Source organism: Plectropomus leopardus, chromosome 10 (genome assembly GCF_026936395.1).
Source record: "Plectropomus leopardus strain MGB_pleo_1.0 chromosome 10, ASM2693639v1, whole genome shotgun sequence".
Classification (NCBI taxonomy): Eukaryota; Metazoa; Chordata; class Actinopteri; order Perciformes; family Serranidae; genus Plectropomus; species Plectropomus leopardus.
This window is the reverse complement of record NC_142185.1, coordinates 33,690,342-33,713,736: the sequence shown is the minus strand read 5'-3', so window position 1 is coordinate 33,713,736 and position 23,395 is coordinate 33,690,342. Positions and strand designations below refer to the sequence as shown.

The 23,395-nt window shown below is 38.9% G+C and overlaps 1 protein-coding gene across 4 annotated transcripts in view; it reads right to left on the bottom strand.

The window, feature by feature from the left end:
- raph1a (Ras association (RalGDS/AF-6) and pleckstrin homology domains 1a) overlaps positions 1–17,916 on the bottom strand; it is a 108,416-nt gene extending 90,500 nt beyond the window's left edge. For all 4 annotated transcript variants that reach the window (XM_042495348.2, XM_042495350.2, XM_042495349.2 and 1 more), the window contains exon 1: positions 17,685–17,916. The gene's annotated coding sequence lies outside the window, so the exon portion shown is untranslated. The remainder of the gene's footprint in view (positions 1–17,684) is intronic.
- Between the last annotated feature and the right edge of the window lie 5,479 nt (positions 17,917–23,395).

Sequence of the window (23,395 nt, the reverse complement as noted above, 5' to 3'; positions counted from 1 at the left end):
GCAGACAGTTTAGTCTACAGCAGCTGAAGGCCGCAGACGTATAGAGACAGACAAGGTCGACGGTTTAAGTCCCGTCACCCCAGTTTGTCTCTGAAGCTGGAAAACACAGCCAACATTCAAAACATCTGAAGTGAGTTTTTTTTAATATGAACTCTTCTTCAGTTCCAGTGGGAATCAAACCCTCGACTCTGCCAGAGTCAGGGCCTGGCATTACAGACTATTCTGCCTGGTAACAAACACAGCACAGCATGTCACAGGCGCGCACACACACACACACACACACACACACACACACACACACACACACACACACACACACACACACACACACACACACACACACACCCTCAGGTCAAATCTGCAGCCTGCTTGTTTTATTCAAATGGGGCACAAGCTGCCAGCACTGCAGGGCAACAAAACCGAATAAAAGAGAAAATAAAACAAATGGTGCTCGTCTGGCGGCAGTAGGGTGTGAAATTCCAGTTAATGTTGTAAAATCAAAATTTAAAAAATGTAACTTAACTGAGAAAATGAATTAGAAATGTGACCTACAGCTGACTGAGCTGCATTTAAATATTACAGTTTAAAACTTTGTGACAGCAGCGTGTTAAACATCTCCAAAAACATCATCTGCGAGTGAGCAGCTGGGTTGATGTGTTTCGGCATTTCCTCTTTATCCAATCTGGAACTTTTGCTGACACATAAAAATAGTGCAAGATGTTTCCTCAGTCAAGAAAGCAGCTTGTGTGCAAAATGTTCATCCCTGCACCAGCTCACAAAGAAGAAGTAAATGAATTAAGCTGATTGTGAGGTCAGCAGAAGCTAAAGCTGATGGATGTTTATTAATAAAATAATATGTTTAATAACAAAGTGAATATTTGAGTACAATTTAGAGTAAAAAAAAATAAATAAAGATATATATAGATATATATGGATATGTATAGTATATTGTTCATTTGGCTCAGGCTCTGTGAAAAAAATCATTTTATTTTATGATCTTTTTCAAGTTTTGTAAAGAGTCTTTGAGATTCTTTAAAAGCGCTCTGTAAATAAAACGTATTATTATTATGATTAAAAAATGCTCACACTGTGCCAGTGATCAGTAACAGCCTTCTGTCCATTCTGGTATCACGTTGGCTAAAAAACTAGTGACATTTTTCTTGTAAAAAACAACAGGAATATCGTACGATATATGGACATGACCTTGACACTTATGCTAACCTCGATAAGTCGATAACTTAATTATCAAGACAGGTTTAAAGGCAGCCCTGTTTGGGTAAACGCGGATGTCCCAAGTAATGGACCTTGGACCTCCTGCTGTGAGGACAGTTAAAGCGTGTAACACCACCTCAGTGTGCGGCAGTGAAAACCTTTCACAATGACCAACGCAGAATCCTTCAAAACCAACATGGAGGAAATATGTTTCCTCCTAATTTATGTTTGGGCACATGTGCCAGTGTGAGCAGAGACACACACACACACACACACACACACACACACACACACACACACACACACACACACGCATACAGGTTTAGCATTGCTGCAGAGGAGTCGGTCGCACTGCAGAACTGTCAGGAAGAATCACAGCACCCTGCGTTACTGCCTTTACACACACACACACACACACACGCAGTGTGAACACCGTCTCATACACTCAACGCAAGGTCACTGAGCTACTGGGTTAAACTACTGCTACAGGGAGGAAGAGGAGCGGGGAGGAGAAAGTAAGACTGACAAGGTTGACTGCATCTGTGTGTCTGCATCTAGTGAACGCTGCACACATAAAGGGTTAGTGCAGATTTTTGGAGGAGGGGTTAACTTATCAAGTAACCACTATCATGCTCACTTTCTAATATTTATTAAAAAAAACAGATTTCATGAAAATCGGTTGTAAAGTAGGCAAGTTGCAGTCAATTTTAAAGTGAAATCTGCATCTCAATGCACATGTGATGTTTACTTGCGGATTTTAACCTCTCCATCATGGTGCCAGCGCAGATGCACGTCAAACCTGGAAGGCGATATCTACGTTTCTATGGGGGGAAATAACTAGCCTACCAGCATTTAACTCAGAAAACATTTTTTTTTAATTTTATATTTGCAGGGTGGTAGTTGATCAGATCAGATTACAAAATAATAAGTGTAATATGGTCAGAATTGATATCTGCTCCTTCATTCAGGCCACCCCAAGCATCCACACCTTGTCTCAAACACCCACACGACACCGACACTAAACAACCCCGCCAAAAAAACCCTCCAAAAACAGGCCAATTATAGCTCCCATTACACAACAGTGGTTAAAGAGTAGAATTTTCCTTCAACACACACACAGTGACACCCAAACTAAATGCCGCACAGTATGAAAAAAAAGTAAAACTTTCCACTTCGGTCTGTCCTCGGTTGAAACAGTTTCTGCCAGAAACAACATCGGCCAGCAGGAACCAACGACAACCTTTTCAACATGAGAGCGAAACAGGAAAGGAGGGAACAAAAAGTGACAGAAAGTCTGTTCTGTGGGTGTATTTTTCATGTGTGTGAGAATATGTTCATTTTTTTATATTTATAACGCAGAGTTCAGCAGTAATTAGGCCTAGGCCCTAAGGGACTGTTCTTTATTTATCAAAGGAGGAGGATGGCGTCATTTTTTTCTTCTTTTTATACCCTCCTCAAAGCTTGAAATATTTTTTCCTCAAGCCTCCATGAGTGACTCAGGGAAAATGCATGAAGTATTCATGCCACATGTTGTGTTCAAGGACCACGAGAAATTTAGAAATCCAACAATAATTTGTGTTTTCACAGTTTGTCTATAACAAAATGGCGCAATATTGTTGACTTTTATTTTGATGGGCCCATGGGTTTGAAAGACACATTTTCTTTAACCCAAAAGCCCCTGAAAATTAAAAGAAAAAAAACAGCAATTTTTTTAAAGAATAAAAAAGCCAAAAGATGTGAAGAAAAAAGAATAAAAATCACCAAGATTTTTTAAAGAAAAAACTATTGCCAAAAAAGTTTTGTGGGGGAAAAAAATCAACAACAAATTTAAAAGAAAAATAAAAATCCCAACATTTTTAAAAGAAAACATTCCCTCCAAACACATGCATTTTCTTTTTTTAAAAAATCATTGATAAAGCCATTTAAAGGTGGATGCCCACGTCCTGCTTTAAGAATTATTTAACATGCCTACCCCTTTTTGCACCACCCCCTCCCCTCTCATAAATAATGAACAGCCCCATTTAATGTTAAAAATCCCTGGAAAAACAAAAATATATACTATTTTTCCACCTCAAGTCAATACATTTTTAATAACAGAAGGTGTAAAGCACCAAAAAAGAGCTTGTTTATCAAGAAGAAGGATCCTCCCGGCCCCCACTACAGAGGTTCAGACTGAGCCCCCAATGTCCTCAGATCCTAGACACGCCCCTGGTGTCTCCTCTGAACTCTGAGACCAGGAGGGCTGGAAGAGTGATAAATCTTCACCACTGAAAAACCTGCTCAGACACATAAACCCCGACACAGAAATGACACACGCTTATACAGCGTTATGGAGCTAATCATATAATGACAGAGCAGAGAACGAGCATCTGACTCAGCTAAAAACCATCAGACCTCCAGTTCTAACAAGTCCTGGGCTGAGGAGGCTGAGGAGGCTGTCTCCGGCCCAGCCTCACCTGTCAGAGAGAATTAAACTAACGCTTGCACTTTAAAAACTTCACTAACTCATCAGTCTGCTGGTTTGCAGCATGACGCTTCGCTCCGCCTGTTCTGGCGTCGATTTTGATTTGTCTGATGCATGCGTCAGATTCAATGCATATCTCACCAGACGTGTCAATAGATTTGCTAATCATCTGCAGATTGATTTGATAATCATAAAATACACATAATGATAACTGAATAATGAACAGCTGATTGTCGAAAATGCTAATTCATTTGTTTAAGGATGATTTAAATGTAAAACCAAAGCGTGGTATATATACTTATATACTGCTATGAAAAAGCAATAAAAATGATTGAAAAAATGCTAGTGGTTTGGGGATTTAGTTACCCTTTAGTTTCGAAATGTCTGCGTGAAATCCCTCATGAACTTGACGATTTGACAGTGAGACAGCCCCTGCAGATTTCCCGGGAATTTGCCTCCAAGTCCATGAGTCCCTGAATGTGGAGATTGGGATTTGGCCATGCACTGACTGCAAAGTACATCTGTTTTTTAACCGAGTTGAGGAGTTTGGGGCGAACTGTTCCTTGCTGAAAGACACCTACACAGTAATTGCTGAAGTAGGCGAGCTTATTCCGCATTCACTTTCCATCCACACATTTTTCCAAACCGGTCGGAGGATTTGAGCTGGCGACTCTCCAGTCACAAGTCAACCACAGTTGATTCTTGCGCTGATAGTGTGTTGTCAATTTCCCAAAATAAAAGCTGTGCCCAGTCATTTCTGTCTGTCGGGTGGCCACGGTGCAGATACCACGGCGAGCGTGAAGCACGACCTCTGTCACGGCTGATCCAGTCATGCACTCTCTCCACGCAGCGACAGTCTACATCCACACACGCTGTTTTGATTCACGCCGAGACAAAAGTCTGCAGACAGAAAAGAAGCTCGCATATTTTCCATCTCGACTGAGAGCTGTCTGGATGAAGGAGGTCGCTGTGGTTTGGTCTGGACCCGCTTCACGTGCGAGTGTGCGTGTGTTTTCAACGTGTGAAAGAGCCAGCACAGAAAAACAGTAGCTGTTCCAGGCGGACACCAAGCCATAACATTAACACACACACACACACACACACACACACACACACACACACACACACACACACACACACACACACACACACACACACACACACACACAGGTCAGCGCCTGTACTCTTCTCTCTCAGTATGAGCGATGGAAAACAGACGGGCTTACGGGCCAGCGGACACCCACACGTGCACACGCTCTCAACTCACTGAGTCAACAGAAACTACAAACGGGCCGACCGACAAACCCCAAACACACTCTCACTTTGTCTCGCCCTCTCACACACACACTTTATAATAGCAACATCTCCTTCAAACATCGGTGACACACACATGAAAGGCTGTGTGGCACAGCTCGGGTATAATTAGCACTGAGTCTGGGACTTGTTTTACTGCTTTGTACAACAATGAAAAGCTAACAAGCTAACAGCTAACTTTGCCCTTTCTGTCTGTAAACATGCTGCCGATGGATTATCTGTTTGACTCCTTTTTTTTTGCCTTTTTGACAGATTTTTAGTCAGTATTTTTTGTCTTTTTAGGGAAAAAAAGACATTTTTTTATAGGGAAAAAGCAGGTATGATTTTGAAAAATAAATAAATAAAACTTAATTAAAACTGTGGCATTACTGTATCTATCTTTGTTTTCCCTACTTTTTTACTACTACTATGTGTTTTTACTAGAGTTGGGTCAATTTCCATTTTTTTCAGTCCAGTGTCCAGGCTTAAACTAGTTTGATTTATGCACAAACAGCATTTGACATTATGTCATGTTCACGCAATTTTAAAAGTAGCCTAAGTCACAGCGCTAAATCCAGCTCAAACTGCATTAGTAAGCAATGTGACAGCGTGAATAATATAACATCATGTTTGTAAAGCTCTGATAGAGCAACTAGTGTCATACAGGTGATTTAATTTACTGCAGAGCCGAGGCGCCTGGTGTCGGCAACACGGCAGAGATCGAATTTTAGCAGAAGGGGGAAAGCAGCGCACGTTTGTTTACTTTTTGGGGTGATGAGAGGAGATAAAAGAAGTATTCTCTTACAAAAAGACTAAAACTGCACCAGTATGACAACATTTTGGATTTGGAGCCGACAAAAAAGCTGTCCTTACTGACTGCAAGTGCTGTTGTCAGATTAACTTTCATCAGACGCTGTTTTTCTGTATATATCTGATGCTGGCTTTGAAAGCGCCGCAGTAGATGAGGACCAGTGGATTTATGAAGATCAAATAATGAATTATTCATATGAAACCTCCTTATTTGACTACAAAAACCGAAACACAATGTCAGCTGGCTGAAACAAGCTGAATGTTTCTTCTAAGGTACATGGCCGTCCCTAAGAACGAGCTAGGCTAAAGTTACTTGCTGTTGGCTATCTTGTTTGTCATTACCAGTAAATATTACACAACTAAAATGCATGTTTTCTGATTTATAAAGTCATCTTAAAAATTTAGGAAAATAGCAAAATGGCTACTCACCCATCTTTTACGTGTTTACATCACCAGTCTGATCTTGAGCACACAGCTGATAGCTATTTGTTTTGTTTACATAAACAAACAGAGGTGCATATTTAATGGAGACAGTGTGGTTTTATGCGATGATATGTGATAGTCAGACTCTTGCTTTCTGTTAGGACACGGTGTCATTATGTCACACTGTGGAGCAGCTGCTGAGTCATGTGGGACACCTGGCAAAATTCAAGAAACCGGTCTGGTGTTTGGTTTAATATCAAACTGGTTTGAAAATCTTCACACCAGCCCAACCCTAGTTATTATTACTCTGTTTAATATTGTGTGTTACTTTACTTGTGAGTCATTTTAAAGACACATTTTAATTGCCTTCTGATGGATAATAGAGTTGTTATTTTTTTATCTGAATGTTTAGTGAAGGATTTGAATGCTTCTTCCATCATTTCTAAGGCAGAATGTAAAGTCAAAACAGCCTCCGTTCAACACAGTCAAAACGACAGTCCTGATTCCCAGCTGCACAGCCTGCCCCCGAATCTCCACGAGGGTCGAGGGACACAGACACGGAGACAAAGAGAGAGAGAGAGAGGGAGGGAAGTGGCTTGGCGAGAGTAATGCAGCTGAAGAAAAACACGAAAGGAAAAAATAAAAGAATAAAAAAAAAAATACTCACACACCGAGAAGAAGAAATGAGATTAAATTTTCCAAGAACGAAGGCTGCGCAGTAACGCAGCAACAGCAGCCAGAATGACTCGACATCTGTGTGGAATTAAAGAGATTCAGAGACGCAGACAGTGCTGCTGCTGTTGGTGCAAAACTGGATATGAACTTTCCCTTCGAACTGGAGATGATGAAGGGAGTCCAAGGCTTCCTGCCACAACAGATCCACACAAATATTCCCCTCCATACAAACAAAACAAAAGCTAAATCCCTGATGCTGTTATATTTGGAAGCTATGTTAACTCAATGCAGAACTACTCAGCTGTTTAAACATATTTTTTCTAAATTGGATTACTTTTAAAAACCGAACTCTGTATCTGAATATAATTAAATGACATGGATCAGGGGAAAAAATCTTGATCAGCACATCCCAATCACTGAATGCGCTCAGACTGAGTATCGATTTGCAATGCATTTTTGGTAGCAACCAAAAATGTGTCCTGTGTTTTGAGCAGCAATACTCAACTCACGGGCCTGTCTTAAGGATTGACTTAAGGATTGTCTTAAAATACTGGAAATGTCCTGAAATCCTATGAATATCCTAAAATCCTATTAATCTCCTGAAATCCAAGAAATGTCCTAAAGTTCTTGAAATGTCCTAAAATCCTAGAAAGGTCCTAAAGTTTTTGAAATGTCCTAAAATCCTAGAAATGTCCTAAACTCATAGAAATGTTCTGAAATCCTGGAAAAGTCTTACAAGCCTAAAAATGTCCTAAACATGCATGGGGCTGCTGTGACTGGCCCCTGGTCTGCTGTCATTTTGAGTATTTGGTCAGATTTTTAATCTTGTTCACAGTTTCTTTGATTAAATTGGTCAATGCTGGATTTAAATCAAAACCTTACTAGTTTACTTCTTTTACAGCAGCAGCAACATTTAACATTTAAGACGTAGGGATGCAGCGATTTATTGACTGAACACTGATATCAGCTGATATTCGGCTGATAAAAACCCAGACGTTCGCTGACAGTCACCCCTCCGTCGTCAGCTCCCGCCACACACACATCCTAATTCTGTGGGAAACACTGACGAGTTTGTTTTTGCAGAATTCCTCGTCCTTTGACCACATCATTGGGACTATGAGAGGAATGTCCTTCAGACCGGCTTCGGTTTTCTAAATGGCCTCCTGACCTCTGAACTCTGAAGGGTTTGTCAGGGTTTCCCCGGTGCACGTGGAAATCCTATCAGCAGCGAAATCCAGCTTTTCTTTATAATATCTGCACATGTTAAAATACTAAACAAACCACCAGGACTTGAAACTGATCGGCTGTTTGTCCCGAATCCACTGTGTTTACTTTACAGAGCAGTTAACTAAAGGGAGACAGAGGAAACTGGAGTACGGTTACCTCATCTGGATACTGCATTAATACAATGTGTTCGTGTGTTAGGGAGTCTCTCACACACACACACACACACACACACACACACACACACACACACACACACACACACACACACACACACACACACACACACACAGGCTGAGTCACTGCATTCAGCTGCCAGTCGCCTGTTTCAACAACAAACAGCAGAAAATGTTATCAGCGTGCGCACACACAAACACACACAGCTCAGCATTAATATGACAAATAACAGGATATAAGATACAGATGCAGCTTTTAAAGCCTGAAAACAGAAATCACAGGCAGGCTGAATGTTTAAAATACTGAGTGACCTCAAAATGTCCTCAAATGTCTTTAAATAACAATAATCACACCTGCTTTTTCACCTTATTGTTCTCTGATGACTTTCAAACTGCATTATAGTGCAATCACATCTATCTATCTACCTACCTATATCTTCATATACCTATTTATCTATATATATATCCACATCTACATATATCTTCATCTATCTATCTATATCATTATATATCTACATCTATATAAATCTTCATATATCTGTCTATCATCTATCTATCCATCTATCTATATATCTACATCTATATATATTTATCTATCTATCTACACCTATATATTTCTTTATATATCCATCTACATTTTTATGTCTATTTATACATCTATCTACATCTATATATCTATGCCCATCTGTCTATCAATCTATCTATCCATATAAAAGACATTACTGTAGTCTTTGATTTTCATAAGATAGTATTCAGTTTTCCTGCTGGATTTTGACTTTATTAAAAAAATCAAACATTGAGGATTTAGTTGAGCTTCAATACAAGCTCTCCTTTAAACATTAATCCACTATTTAATCTCAACCTGAGTGAAACTAGGCCGTTTTATCACTTTACATGTGAACATGACTATTAATCTACCTTGGCTGGTCAGCTGGGTCATCATTTTGGTTATGTGTGCCGCCCTGAGGCCAGAGGCTCCGAAACTGCCACCAAAAACCAAACGTTCAGCAACACAAAGCTCTGGAGCCATCGAGTTATCTTAAACCCTTTCTTTATCTATGCAGACATCTTTTAAAACATATTTTCCCCTTTGTTTTAAAAAATAATTCCGTTCGTTTTGCAAAAATATCTCTGTCCACACAAACGCAAAAACGATTTCAAAAGCTTGCAGGTGTGCAATATTCACACAAAGTGCAGAGAAATAAAAGAATTCTGTGCACAGAAAAAAAGGGCTTTTAGGGGGTGCGATGTCAATATGATTACCAAAAAATATTTTTACTGCTTTAAAATTAGCATGCCTTACGCTGGAAAGGTAGGCAAGACTCCTCTATAGATGCAAAAAGCAAAAATAAGAAAACATTGGGGAATCCCAAGAAATCCATAAGTACTGACAAAATAAAAACGAACCCTTTATATACGCGAAAATGAGAACATTTGTTCTTCTATCTCTCTTGCATGAGGCCCATTGGCCCAGAAATAACTGCAATAAATGACATTTTAATATCACTTTCTGCCACTGACACAATGATAATGTGAAAACATAAAAATGCAGGTACATCTCAAACAAACTCACCAAGACAGACAACAGATATTCAAGTAATGACAGACAATAAGAAAAGAATGAAGAATAGATGAGGACGGAGGTAGAATGAAGTAAATCACAGCAAAACTAAAATCATTAACTCAAGACGATTAATATGTAGCATTTAGGCTAGCCACCTAGCGTGATTTTCAACATGGAGGATGTTGCAAACCGCCATAGCAACCAGCCGTCAGTCAGCCATGATGGCGTATGTTTTATCTGCAAACCCTAATCGTATTGAATTAAGCAGTTAAGTGTCGAGCAGACAAACTGGAATGGAGAACACACCCTACACACAGACACACACACACACACACACACACACACACACACACACACACACACACACAGACACACACAGACACAGACACAGACACACACACACAGACACAGACACAGACACACACACACACACACACACACACACACACACACACACACACACACCCTCCAGTTTCCTGCTCCATTCCTGATTTAATGTGCAAAGTCTCTGCAGGTTCAGCACTGACACAGCAGAACAGACTGCGATACAGATACTACACATGAGTGCTGCATTACACTACAGTACTACAGTACTACAGGTTAGAGTACGGCTGGGCGATATGGAAAAAAGCATTTTCACAATAATTATTTTTAATATCAGTCGATGTTGATATCGATACATATCACAACAGACATCAAATCACTATTTCACACAATAATGATTATTTCGATACCGAAAAACCGATAATTTCCAGCTTCTCGTGGCCGATAAGATACCAATAACTGAAGAATGAGAGCAGAGCAGACATTCGGAGACACTGGCGGAGACAACGGCGGAGAATGAGAGTGGAGAGGACACAGAGACACCCAGCAATCTAAAAGAGACTAAATAATAAAAGGAGGCCTGGAGTATCCCTCTGTACACTGTAAAATCAGACAAGTCGATTTTACTTTGAAAAATCAATCAATCAAAACTGGTTGCCTTAGAAAAAGTAAGTATATATGACAATTAATCTTATTTCATGTTTACTTTGGAAGTTATTGATGAGTTGTTGAGTTTATTTAAAATGTAGTTATATTTACTTGGTTGTGTAAAGTTGTTGTAACTCAAAAATGCCAAGTTTAATTAAATTTAATCAAATAAATCTTCCGCAGTTTTAGAAACTTCAGTAAACCAAGTTTACTGAGGTATATATCTGTATTCTGCTGGTTGCAAACCAGCCAATCATATTTGAATTTTCTTCAACGTGTTAACAAATCAGAACTCACAGACCTCCAACACTGTAAAATGTAAATATTTGATCTCACTTAAAAAAGTTAGTGTCCAGGCTGATTTAAAATGTTGACAAGTTGTATCGTTACCAGTTTACCTCAACGTGTCTTCTCAAATTCAGTCAGCTTAAATTTAAAGGCATCCTGGTTACTAACTTTTCATAGTTAAAATACTTTATACTTTATTTCTATAACTTCATCGTTAGTGAAATCCTCTTTGTGATGATCAAGTTAAGTCAGACTAACTTTGTTTACTGACGTTTCTAACACTTAAAAAGATCAAGTTAATTTCAGTTGTCATTTTTAAGTTGCAACAACTTCCAGAAATTAAGTAAATGCAGCTACATTTTGAGTAAACTTAATAATTTGATACAAAGTTAAGATAACTTTACATCTATAGTTAGATTTACTTTCCTTTTTTTCAAGGTAATCCAAGATTAATTTAAGTAAGATCAACTTGTCCGACTTTACAGTGTAGCAGCTCTGCTCTGCTGCTCCTTCACACCCTCCCTGTCTCCCTGTCTCCCTGTCTCCCTGTCTCTCTGTCTGTCTCTCTCCTGGGACCAGGAGGAATTTCCTGAGAGAAGCAGGGATGACTTTTCCATACACTTGGCGAAAGAGAGAGAGACACAGAAAGACAGACAGAGACAGGAAGGAGAAAACAACAACATCAGATGGTGACCTGGTTTGACCCCTCGTAGCCACCAGCGAGAATATTGAGAGAAACTGCAGAAGAGCAGCTGATGCAGATGTAACCAGCATCGAGTCTGATGTTTACACGACGACGGCGGAGCTGCCAGAGGAAGCGTACATCAGCCACACGCAGGCCTCCCGGTGCCGTCAAATGCAGATGTACAATTCCCAAAACACTCGTGTGTTCAAGTGTTGCTGAGCAAGACACTGAAGTACGGATGCCTGATATTTGATTTTCTGAAAATATTCTATATGCCAGTACTTTTTAGAAATTATTTTGGCCAATTAATGCTGATATATGCACTATGATTTGACCGATATTGGTTTCTCAGGGCTGATACTGATATCGATTATTAGAGTTTAATGAGACAGATAACTGATATTTGGAAACGATATGCATTTGAAAATAAAAATGAAACTCTTTCAGTTAATATTTAGAATATCGCAAACTCCAACACAAAACTTTATTTAAATGCATTTAGCAAATGTTTAATCAAAACAGAGGAGTTCGACCTCATATACAGCAAGTTCCCAGCAACTTTTTTTAATATAAAGTCGAATAAAAATTAAATAAAAAATGAATAAATAAAAATGAGGTTTTACAAAATAAAAGTTGACAGCTGACACTGTCTTTGCTCTTTTCAATTAATTAACTTTATCGGTGATCATTAAAATATATTGCCCATACATATAACCAGAAAAATGCCAAAAATAGGCCCAAATAATTGGCCAGGACGATAATCTGTCAATCCCATGTTAGATATTTGATTTTCTGCCGATATCCGATATGCCCATATTTTTTCAACACATTTTGGCCAGTTCATGCTAATTATTCAATTTTTTTTTCCACCGGACTTTAGAGAATAAAGCCTGACAGATATATCTGTCAGCAGATTTTATCGACCCGTATTAGCCCATCATTGATATAATGGTATCGGCTTATAAATTGAGTCGTATAGAACGATAAAATTTTCTATGAAGTTTACTGTTTCTGTGCACTGATTTCAGCTTGGACATTAAAGTTTATTATAAGAGTATAAAATAATCTGCCTCCATTACACTATCTTTGTAACAAGTAGTTTATATCTATGTTTGAGGTTATGCATTTCATAATTACATATACCAATATTGGAATTTTCTACTCCCCAGTATCGGTATCGGCCCAAAAATCCAGTATCTTGCCCTGTGGGTGGAGCTATAAGAAAACTCAAGATTAGAAATCATCCTCTCTGAAACTGGAATGCACTCAATGATCACATGAAAATCTCTTTTATTGTTATATTTCCAGTGTAAAAGATGATTTTTTTTAGCAAATTCCACATCTGCTCATATCAGGTATTCATGCAGTGTGCTCCTGCTGCAAGCATGACAAAAATGTATGCTGTGAAATTATTTGTGCGAATAAACGCCACATTTTTACTGTGAAGTTGAAACTGGAGGAGCTGCTCACAGCTGCAAAACATTCAAACAAAATGTAGCTGTTCATAAAACAGCTGCAGTAAAAACTTAGAAAACAAACTTGTAAAAACATTGTTTTTGTTTGCAAAGTTTAAAAGTCTGTCACACTCCAGCGTCGCAGTCTGACTGATGTCAGTTAACTCGAGCCTGGTATCATTTCCTGTTTGTGCAAAACACTTGAGACAAAACACTTAACTGAGTACTGAACTTGGACACTAAACTTGGGCGGTATTGCAGTATTATGCTATACCAGAGTATTTAGAAATTCTGAGGTATGTTTCTTAATAATGCCACAATCACAGGTGCAGTTTAAAGGTATAAACGTCTTCTAAAAGCAGCACGAGCAAAGTGATCCACCAACAAACCGTGAGGGGAGCTGAATCAGGAGCTCAGGACTCTGCAGGTCTCAGATGTGAAGCTGACAGTCAGAGCAGCATTTAGCTGAAGTAGGCCAGTGGGGATTTTTATACTCCAGTTAACCCTCAACACCACCGGGGAGATGTTGAAACGTGCCCCACTTTGCCGCACGCGAGTGTGTTAAAGAGGACGGACGTCTCAAGTGTGTGTGAGCGATCAGCGGTGACGGTTTGGTTACAGACAGAATCCCCCAACGTCCGGTTTTACAGAACATTTGAAGGAAAATCTTAGTTTGGTTTGAAATCACAGTTGAATTTGTTGTGTTGTTCAGTAAAATCATCAGTTATTTCATGTTTTAATTGGGCTGTGTATTAACATCAGAGCAAGAGTGTAATAAATTAGAAATCTTTGCACAGAAAAGACATTTAACTAAGGATCTACAGATTATCAGCCTGCCTGATCATTGGGGCTGATATTCGGCATCTTGCAGACTATCTGTATCAGCATTTTTATTTCAATGATCGCCGATAAAATTAATTAATGTGTCGGCATGGGAGGAACTTTTACGTTTCAATTTCAAAGTTTCAATTTTGATGAAATATTTGCTAAAGGCATTTAAACAAAGTTTAGTGTTGGAGTTTGTTATATTCCAATATTGTCAGAAAGATTTTCATTTTAATTGTAAATGCAAATCAGTTCCAAATATTGATCATCTGTCTCATTAACTACTAATAATCCGTATCAGCTCTGCAAAACGATATCAGCCGCCCCCCAGTTTGAACAAAGGAAATGTTTTGTTTTGTTTGAGATCACACTTGAATTCACTGCGTGGTTCGTTGTAATCATCAGTTATTATCTCATGTGTGAACATCAATGAGTGACTGGAACGCATTAGAAGTCTTGGCGACAGTAAAGGGCATTTAACCGTGTGTTTTCTGTTTCCCTTTTTAAAGGTGACTGTGAGGTCAAACTTTTCCCAGTTTGCTTTGGCTGAAGAGCAGGGAAACGTGCTCACTGCACACTTCTGATGGAAAGGGCAAAAATTTCTCACCAACAACTCTGAAATGAATATATTTCCATCAGGAAGGGTTAGTTCTGGGTATGAAATCTTAACACTTCTTTGGCACTGACCGGGGTCTGGAATTTACTTTTTTTTACCACCTGCCTGTCGAAGGAAAGTATTTTACTTCTACAAATATGTATTTTACTGGGTTAGGACTTCAGGACTTCACCGCTGGTGAAACCCAGCGTTCGGATAACACCGGGGTTTTCGGCGCTGCCCCGTCTTTCAAAGGGTTACGTGCACATGACATGTATGTGCAAACATAAATGGACACGGAAACGTTCGTGTTGAGGAGCTGCAACTGTTATTCATGGACAATCTAAAACCTTCACAGTACATTTACTGCCATAGGTGCACTACTACTGCGTCACAACGAGTTTTTAAGTATATTTATTTATACATTTTGTTGCTGTTTATTGAGAAGGATTTTGTGATCTCTGAGTGCCAATCAAATGGAGGTTCTACGGTCAATAGGTTTGCATCTTTTTCTCCATCTGCAGCAGCGGCGGATGACCTGATGATTTTGCACGCCACCAATAACTGACTCACATCTTTCAGACCTGATATGACCTAAATGTGTCCATGGAGCTGCAAACTGAAAACAGTCAAAGCATCAAATCTTTGGTTACTTAACGTATTCATGTTTGCTCTGGTTCTTAAAGCCGTAAAGCTCCTACTAAAATTAAAACGTTATTTTGCTGCAAAATGTTTCTATTTCTCAAACTAAGGTGTCGTTATTGTTAAAGCACCAGTCAATAGTGGTTACCCAGAGAAATGTGAACCATCCCTTTAACCCCCACAACAATCTGACATGCTAACTTTAACGACAGCATGTTTAACTTTACATCAAAAAGCATCAATTTAAGACTTTTATTGAAATATAAAAACTCCTGAAGTGATCGAATAAACAACAATGTTCATTGTGAAAGTCTGATCACAATATTTCTACCACCAACCCTGTTGGAAATCCTAACTTTGGCTCGAGACAAATGAACCAGGCTGCAGAAAGACACGACAGACAGGTTTACTGTGGGGGACAGCAGGGACATTTGCTTTTCCTGGGGGCCACTTTTGTAAAATAACAGAAGGCCAGGGGCCAGTTGCAGCAGCCCCATACATATTTTTTTTAAGGTTTTAGGACATTTCTATGATTTTAGGTCATTTCTAGGATTTAAGAACATCTCGAGGACTTTAGGTTGTTTCTGGGATTTTAGGGTGTTTCTAAGATTTTTTTTACAACAGTTTAGGATTTGGGGTTATTTATAGGTCATTTCTAAGATTTCAGAACATTTTCTGGACTTCAGGTTGTTTCTGGGATTTTAAGATAATTCTGGAATCTTAGAACATTTCTAGCATATTGGGACGTTTCTAGGATTTTATGTTTCCAGGACTTTAGGCCAATTCAGGGGTATTCAGGTGTTTCTCAGATTTTAGAACATTTCTAAGGTTTTAGGATGTTTCTAGAATCTTTTATCTTTTTAGAATCTTATCTCTTTTAATCTGTTTATGATTTTTAGACATTTCTGGGAATCAGGATATTTCTAGGGTTTTAAGATGTGTCTTGATGATTTTGAGGTTTTTCTAGGTTTTCAGGAGATTTCAGGACTTTAGGTTGTCTCTAAGATTACCTTAGGGAGTACCTTAGATTTTAGGACATTTTTTTAGGATTTTAAGACATATCTAGGATTTCTAGTCATTTTTAGGACTTTTAGACATATTTAGGATTTTAAGACATTTCTATGATTTTAGGACCTTGGGGGTTTAGCTAGGACCTTTGTTGGGGTTTGCAGGGGACCCTCAACTGGCACTTTTTTGATGAACAAGCTCTTTTTTAAGGCTGTTTATGCACTCTGGCACCTTCTGTATACTAAAATTACAAAAACAAGTCCTCTGAGAGTCATTTTATTTTTATTGTCAATTAGAAAATGGTTGAGGGGCCACACTGCACCCTAATCCAGGGCCAAATTTGGCCAGTGGGCCATAAACTGAGTATCAAATAAACACTAATGTTCAATGTGGCAGAATGATCACAAAATGTGTGTTGTAAATCCTAATTGTGACACGAGGCAGACCAACCATGCAGCAGGAGGACATGACAGGCAGGTTTACTGTATGAGGTCAGACAGTGAGACAGTAGCAGGAGGACAGTGTGGTGAGACAGGTGGACCCACAGACAGACACACACAGACAGACAGACAGACAGACAGACAGATGGCAGGCCTGCATGTCTGATGATGCTGAATTTTAAATGACTTTTAAATGGGACTTGAGGCAAACCCTGAGCAGGCTGCTCATCAAAGAAAATACAAGCAAAAAGCACCAAACACAAAGATGCAGTCATATTTACAGATCCATATGATGCATCTGAATAGATTTTAAAGTGTGGCAGCTGCGGGGGAACACGCCCATGGCTGTGTAATGCTATATGAATGCCACGCCTTGCTTGTGTCAGCTCAGGCTGGCCTCCGAGCTGCAGCACTCAGCGCTAATAATCCGGCTGGAGAGGCGCTGTCAGCCGGCTGCTGCTCCCCGGCGAACCTGCGCATCCAGGCCGGGAGTGTGTGTGCTCTGCAGGCCCTGCGGCGTTTCACACAGCGCCGAAAAACACACACATGCACAACGAATAACGGCGCTGAACGGCACAAATCAGCCCCGAGTGTGCATATGCACACACGGCTTTAATGCATTTCACCGGCTGGTGTGACTGAAAGCCCCTTTTTCTGGTTTTCTCTGTCAGCCCCTCCACCATCTCCACCTCCACCCCTTCTCCTTTCTCTGCACACACATGCAGCCGCTAACGGGATTAATTGGCTTTTATTCCAGCGGATGTTAATTAAAGGATCCGCTCTCCCTTCAGTCACACAGTAAACGTCCAAAATGCTGCGTTTTTAACCGGAGATGAATTTTATTCTAAAGAGAAATAGTGATAAAAAAGGAGAACGCAGGGTGAGTGTGGTGGGATAGAGATGCGTTTAGGTGAAGGGGAATTGGGCTACTTACTGTGCGGATCCAGGGAGATTTCTGGCAGAAAAACCGCAGCAGCAGCCGGGGAGACAGAGCAGAAATGACCGGTGGAGGAGGCAGGAGAGCCCGCGGTGAGACGGCCGAAGCTTCGTCGGGATTTCGGCCGGTTTAGTCCCGGGTTTCGCCGACTCCCCTTTCCCAGATATCCCAGATTTCCCTGATTTCCCTGCTGCCACACTGAATCCCAACACCGCTGCCACCGGAGTCAGAGCACAGGCAGGCGAAGGGACCGGCTTCCGGGACGGACTTTCACAATAAGACTCCCTTACTGCTGAAACTATAAACCAGTGGTTCTCAACTTGTGAATTGTTTTCTGTACTTTTAAGGTGCCAGAAAACAGCATCAACGTAGAGCTTGTTTATTAAAAAAAGCATCAGTTAACAACCCCTAACAGAGGTTAGGCTACTCAAGTCCTAAAATCCTAAAATCCTAGACTTGTCCTTAAATATTCCAAAAGTCCACAAATCCTAGAAATGTCCTAAAGTCCAAATCCTAGAAACATCCTAAACTCATAGATATGTCCTAAAACCCTAACATTATCATAAAACCCTAGAAATGTCCTTAAATCCTAGACATTACATAAAATCCTAAAAACATCCCATGAGAAACATCCTAAACTCCTAAAAGCATGTGTGGGGCTGCTGTGATGGACCCCTGGCCTCCTGTCATTTTTCAAAAGTGGCCATTATTGGCCAAAATTGCTGATATTATTTTGCATCCCTACTGCAAAGTATAAAAGATTAAGCCCCTAAACCTTTTTATTTATTTTTGATCTATTTATTTTCAATCGCAGGCTTCAATATATAATCTTATATAGCCTAATGGTGTTGCGTATTGAATTAATTTTTTAATACACTGTCACTGTCAAAACCTTTCATAATTTTCTTTCTTCATTTGTCTCCGTGCAACATGTTAAAATATTCGCTAATACAGCCTATTTTGCTGATGTTACTGATGGACTGAATGGCCTATTTGACTCATCTACAGTGCATTGCTGCTTTCCAGATTAATGGAGCTTAATTAAATGTTTGCAGGTGAAATATTAGTCTATACCAGTGATTCCCAAATGTTTGGGCTTGTAATAATGTCTAATTGGAGCTCTAATTTATACATTTGACTGCTGGTTTTAACCAGGTCAACAAACGTGCTGTTGTTTCTCTTTTTGTTTTATTTCAGTAATTCCAAAACCCTGAAGAGTTACACTGTAATTCAAAAGAGAAAAAACATCCCAAGCCTTCATCTCACACAGTATCCCAACCCACATTTTGGGAACTTCTAACAGAAATTATTAAAAAATAAAACAATTAACCAAGTAGTCGACGACCATATCCGTTTCAAGCATTGGTCTTTTACTCTGAAGCTGAAATCATGTCATTTCCGGTTTTTTTGAGTCTGACTTGACGCGTCCTCAGCTCTCCACCGGATCCCAAAAAACTCAGCGGGAGCGCGTATCCATGCCCTGCGCGTTCCCGGTGCCTTGTTTCCTGTCCTGCCCAACCCAGACATCAGCCTCAACCAATCAGCCCTGATGAGGTCACTCTATTCTGTTCTATTCTGTTCTATTCTGTTCTATTCTATTCTGTTCTGTTCTATTCTAATTAATTCTATTCTGTTCTATTTTAATCCATTGTATTCTATTCTATTCTGTTCTATTCTAATTAATTCTATTCTGTTCTATTTTAATCCATTGTATTCTATTCTATTCTGTTCTATTCTGTTCTGTTCTGTTCTGTTCTATTCTGTTCTGCTCTGTTCTATTCTATTCTGCTCTGTTCTATTCTAATTAATTCTATTCTGTTCTATTTTAATCCATTGTATTCTATTCTATTCTATTCTATTCTGTTCTATTCTGTTCTATTCTACTCTGTTCTATTCTATTCTAACTGCTATTTATCTTATTCTGTTTTATTCTATCTGATTTTTTATTTTACTTTAATTATATTGTTTTCTATTCTTTTCTTCCTCTCTGTCTTAAAGAGGAAAAATATTAATGAACTATAAATAAATAATAAACTGTTGTAAATTGAACTGACCACATACATCTGCTTGTTTATAGTTAAAAAAGGAAGACATTTGATAAATAAACAAAACAAAAACTTTCTGAAAAGGTTACACACACACACACACACACACACACACACACACACACACACACACAGTTAGCTTCTATTTAAGCTGAAGTGTGACCTCTAGTGGTCAGACACTGTCTGTGTTAACAGCTGTGACGAACAAACAGCATTTTACATTAACATGCACAGTATCTGCCAAAATGCAGCACACTTAATATGTATTAAATTACACATTATCTTCCGCCCAAATGAAGAACTCTAATCTATGAATATCCAAATTGTGTTACTTTCAAAAGAATAGTTGGCTTGTGTCAAACTTTGCACAGTGACGGTCAAACAGCCAAGTCACAATAACCTAAACACATATTTGACATTGATTAAAGTGGTACAGCCAAGAATATTAGCAATGTGGATATTTCAGTCTAATACTGAACTACAAGTGTTAATTCCAGATTGTAAAAGTACTCAGGTAACAGTAAAAGTACTGGATTTAAACTCCGATTTAATGCTTTGAAAATAAAACCTTTTAAAAACTGAATGCAAAATGGCTTGATTTCTTGAACATGAAAATAACCCTAAAGAGAGAAAACAAAAAATGTAAAAACCAAAAAAAAAAAAAAGGGGGGGGGAAAGTGAATAAATCAATGAATGCATAAACAAACAAACAAATAAATAGAAATAAATAGATAGATAAAATAATTCCTAATAATTATAACTAGATTTCTGGACATCTTTCTCTATTTTTCTTTAAATAATTCTGTTGCTCACACTTTTCCCACTCTCTCCTAAAAACAAAACAAAAAAAAACCACCCCCCACAAAAGTTTTAGGTTGTCTTCTCTTTGTAATGTTTTTTTTTTTTGTAATTCGCAGGACATCTCTTGCCAAGTTGCTACTTGCCTTTTTAGCCATGTTTTTCTCAGAGGTTTAAATGCATTTTAAAGGATCAGCACAAGTACTTCAAAACTGAACTTAAACTTAAGAGTTTGCACTTAGTGACATTCTACCTCTGAGCCAAGATTTAAGACTTTATTTTTTTCTGAAAAGACGAAGAAAAAATATTCTAAACATGTACGTAAGAGCGTTGTATCCTACAGCAGAACAATCACACACACAGCAGAGAGGAAGGAAGAGGAGGTAATACAAGCTGCAGCTGTAAACCACATACTCTCTCTCTGTGTGTGTGTGTGTGTGTGTGTGTGTGTGTGTGTGTGTGTGTGTGTGTGTGTGTGTGTGTGTGTGCGTGTGACACTGAGTGGGTGGAAACCTCACTGGTTTTGACCTTTTTTTCTGTTTTTTCATGAAAATCACTCAAATTTAACACCTCAACCACAGTTTTACATCATCATGAGGTTTCAGTATGAAGAGACTCCACGATGGACAAAAATGTCATTTTTCCGTCATTACATCATCATTAGCTTTACAGAGAGACAGGCAGACATAAATGTGGAGGTGCAGTCGGTTGCAGCGGGACGTCCCCCGTTGGCTCACAATAGCTGTTTGACGGAAATAGGAATTAAAATTTTCCACCTAGTCTTTTATGGAACATAAGACTGAACATTTGTACGAAGGCAGTGAAGACAATAGCTTCAATATCAATACGGAGTTACGAAAGTGACACGAACTTCTAAGCACGGAAACACTGGCAGTGAAAAAAGGGACAGAAGAAGGAGAGAAGGGACAAAGATAATTATTTTGATATATTTTGAGACATTTCCAGGATTTGAGGACATTTTGAGGATTTTAGGATGTTTCTAGGATTATTGGACAAGTCTAGGATTTTAGCAGGATGTTGGGACGTTTCTGGTTTTAATGAGCACTCCTATTGTTGGGGGGATTCTGGTTTTACCATTTGAAGCATTTTGTGTTACAGTTTGCGAATATGAAGAGTGCAATACAAATAAAGTCTGAGTCTACATCACTAGATTTAATGTTGGCAATGTCAGTTTCTGCAAATCAAGGACATACAGTGTCACGTTATTATGTAGCAGGTATGTTGAAACATCACGTTTCTTTATGCTTCAACAATGCTGTCGTTAACTAAGTGTTAACCACACGTTATAGTTAGGAAAAGATCACATTTTGGCTTAAAATACACAGTTTTGGAGATGATTCAATGCTGAACATGCAGTGATGTCTGGCTAAAAATACACCAATTTCTAGTTGAACGATAGCTACTAGAAATGTAGTGAATCATTGACAACAAACCCTTTTCCGGCAGCACAGACGCCACCAGAAACGCTGGTTTCATAAGAAATCAGACACTGGGACAGACACTGTTAAAAATAACTGTGTGGGAATAGCTTCTCTTCTTGCTAACTGTCTCGTTTGCTTATGTGGGTTAGCAGAAGCATCAGTATTAAATTTTGATGTTTCATAACCAGAAAACTCATCGTAGCTGCTTTAACCCTTTGAAACCTGGATCTACATCAGTTTTCTTGTGCTGCGTTCAAATTCCTCTCACAAGCTCTTTAACCCTTTGACATCGGAGCAAATTGGTTTGACATCTTTAAAAACATGGAGAAAAAGGCACTAAATAACATGGCCAGAGGTACGTCACATCAGATACTTATGATGGGATGGAGAATGTCAGGTGCCTGACCATGGAGGGCTCGGTACGAGAGAACAAGTATCTTAATATAAATCCTGAACCTGATAGAAAGACAGTTTAAAGACACTAAAATCAGAGTGATGTGTGTTGCCCAGGTGGATCGGGTTAACAGCCCGAAAGCAGCGTTTTGGATTATTCATTGACGGTTCAGTAATGATTTGCCAAGAAATGTAAAAAGTGTGTTGCAGTAGTCCAGCGCAGAGGGAAACAAAGGCATGAATAATCATATCTAGCTGGTCGAGACACGACAGACTTGAGCTTTGCAATATTTCTTTGCTAAAACGTGGTCATCAAAGTCAAAATATTATAAGATACTATTACTACTACTACTACTACTACTACTACTACTACTACTACTAATAATAATAATAATAATAATAATAATAATAATAATAATGATAGAAACATAATAATAACAATACAAATAATAAAATAAAATAAAATAAAATAAAATAAAATAAAATAAAATAAAATAAAATAAAATAAAATAAAATAAAATAAAATAAAATAAAATAAAGCGCATCAGACAAATAAATCATGGCTCCTAGTTCTGTTATTATGTCGGAGGGGGAGTCTAGGTTGGGGTGGGTGGGGAGCTATTGATCAAACGCATGGCCTTTTTAAAAATATCTTAAATATGACCGTTTAGCTGAGGAGAGGGACACAAGTGTTGCTAGTAACTTGTCAGAGGTGTGATCATCTTCCCCCTAAATGTTGGTGGTACTGTGGTCTGTAATACCCCTTATGAACTGTATGTGAGTTTGTGTGTGTGTGTGTGTGTGTGTGTGTGTGTGTGTGTGTGTGTATGTGTGTGTGTGTGTGTGCGTGCGTGTGTGTCCAGGGATTTTATTTGTATGTCTCTTATGCAAATCTGAATAATAATATTGACATGCATGATGCATTTGTACATGTATTTGCCTATATGTGTGTGCATGTGTTTTTGCAGGCTTATCTGTGAGCCTTTGTGTGTGTTTGTGTGTGGTTACATTGCTTCTATTGTCTTTTCAC